Raw genomic sequence first — 2,747 nt, forward strand, 5'->3', positions numbered from 1 at the left:
TCTTTAGATCGCATAATAGAAGAAATACATCCCAGGTTAGCATAGATCAGATGTGTTATTTTCATTAGATTACAATAGCATAGAATTAGATTAAAGTAGCTTAGATTAGAACTCTTAGATCAGCATCATCCAACTCTGCACACACACACACACCCTTAGATTGGGAAACTGGTCCCATTATCCCCAGTCGGACCCGCTACACCAAACGGATAAGTAGCTGCCAACCAAGGTTCGGACCGGGTGGGTATCCCCCTTGTTGTCGACCCGATTTTCGGGGCTTCAACAGAAGGTCATCAACACCCAGGTACTCAGGTTTCTTTAATGGATATTGTTTTTCTTGTAACATATTTTCTCACAAAGATATTGATTGCAATAGAAGGAATATGAATTAGACATATTATTATTCCTCAGCTCCATTTTCTAGTTATATAAGATGTTATTCTTGCAACAAGTTTGTGCATGTAGAAAAAGAATGCAAGAACAAATCAATGGATCTTCATAGACAACATGGAAAGCAACGAGATAAGAACATTGTTACCAAAAGACCTAAGAAATATGGATCCACCAACACTTCTCATAATAAGCAGAAAGAAGAATAATAGATAAGGTGTGGCCTTGCTCTTTGTTCATTTGAAGATTAATATGAATGGTACATAGATAGCAGATGCTCTCATCACATGACTAGAGATAAGGACAAGTTTGATTCTCTCAAGAAACAAAGATGGTAAAGTAATTCTTGGAAATAGTGCTCCAACAAAAGTTATGGGAAAAGGTAGAATCTAACTTGATAACTATGAAAAAGTAGTTGATGCATTATTAGTTCAAGGGCTAAAGTAGAATATTCTTAGTGTAGGTCAAATATCTAACAAAGGATGTATATGTGTATTTACATCAACTAAATGCAAAGTTATAGATGAATAAATTGGAAAGGTTATAGCAAGAGGATATAGAAATCTAGACAAATTATATGTGCTAGCAGAGAAGAATTCAAGCAGAAATAAGAGGTATCGTTCCTCTCTGTCTTCAGATTTAGAGTAAAGTAATATGGTTCCCACTATAGTCTATTTTTCTTAATGTTTTCTTCTAAAAAGTGAATGAAAAAATGAATGTGAGGTATATAACCTCATGGAAAACAAGTGATGATTATCATGTCCATAGGATCAGAGATGTATGATCTTAGGGGGATCTATGCAAGTGTATCTAGATGATGATTCCCTATGTTATTTTGATGTTGTTTATATTATTGATAATATATCTGTAGCAGTGAACAGGAACACATAGATTCATGTTTAAGGGGGGTATGACTATAAAGAATCAACAATTCACTTTATGTAGGAAGATCTGATGAAGGACATTCATGTGTATACATTGTTTTAGACCTAGACAATCACATATAGTTTTCAATGATGAATAAATAATGGCACATATTCAAGGGGAGTCTCTCATTTATTTTTATTAGTTGGTTATTGATATTCTAGCATTAACATTGGTTTATTGGAGACTGTTAATAATTTCATTATGCTTCTTAGGAATGATGTTTGAGTTTTTGACTCATTCACGGTTTGTTGACACTTATATGTTGGTGTTATGTCACCAATGATGCATGGGTTTCATATGGTGAAGTTATGGATGATTCCTATATGTTACTTGAGCTTATTTGAAGAAGTTGTTGATGTCAAACATTGATAAGAAAGATACATATGTTCATTGAAGATGTTGGTTGATGATGTTACTGCTCATTTCTATGTCTTGTGATGCTGGAGGTGCTCTTGGCTCTCACATATGTTGTTGATGAATGGAAAGAATATGTATATGTTGCTTATGGTGTTGTGAAACAAGAAATTGATATGTATTTTGTACTTGAGGATTGTGGCTCTTCTTATGTGTGAAGAGAGCATGATATGAGATCAAGGAGATGAGTTACTAACAGAGCTTGATTGAAAAATATTATGCTACAATTAGTTGAGTTCATGATTTATTCATTGTTGCTGGCATATCTCATTGATGAGAATATATATACATATTTTTGTCACTATGTCATGGGTTATCAATGATGGATGAATTCTAGATAGGGATCTTATGGATAATTACTTGAGTTGCATTTTGGTGAAGTTGTTTATGGTGTGATAATTCTACTTGATACACTTGATGAAGTATATTCTATGGTCGTTATTGACATTGAAGTTTCTCCTTGTCTTTGATGGATGTATGAAGATAATATGATGGCATTCTGATTCAAGAGATTGATATTGATGCCTATGGATTATAACTTGTTAGGCCCCTATACTACTAGTCTAACCCCTTATTGTTATTAGTACAACCCACTTATTATATTGATGTACCCACGTAGTGCCCATATTGTTACTATTGTGCCCCATAGAAGCCCACTAGTGTTATTGTTGTGCCCTTACATTATTATTGTTATGTCAACTCTGATTATGTTATGACCCCTTAGACTCCTATATATAGAAAGGAGGTCTTTTCATTTGTATCATCCAAGAATTATTCATTTGTGTAATGTAAAGGAGGTTGCCCCCTCGAAGAGGCTGAATTCTAAGGCATTGATCTCTCTTTTCTATCTTTTTGTGAGCTGGTTTCATAACAGTTGGTATCAGAGCTTTGGATTCTAGGGTTTCGCTGCTCCAAATAGGTCATCGTGGCATTTTCGCTATAATTTTTTTTCTGCGATGTTTCAGAAGCTAAAAAACAAAGCATTTGATAAGAAATCACGTTGAACATCAGGTCGA

The sequence above is a fragment of the Pinus tabuliformis genome, chromosome X (genome assembly GCF_031772625.1).
Source record: "Pinus tabuliformis cultivar Carrire ecotype Pingquan chromosome X, CPIR1, whole genome shotgun sequence".
Lineage (NCBI taxonomy): Eukaryota > Viridiplantae > Streptophyta > Pinopsida > Pinales > Pinaceae > Pinus > Pinus tabuliformis.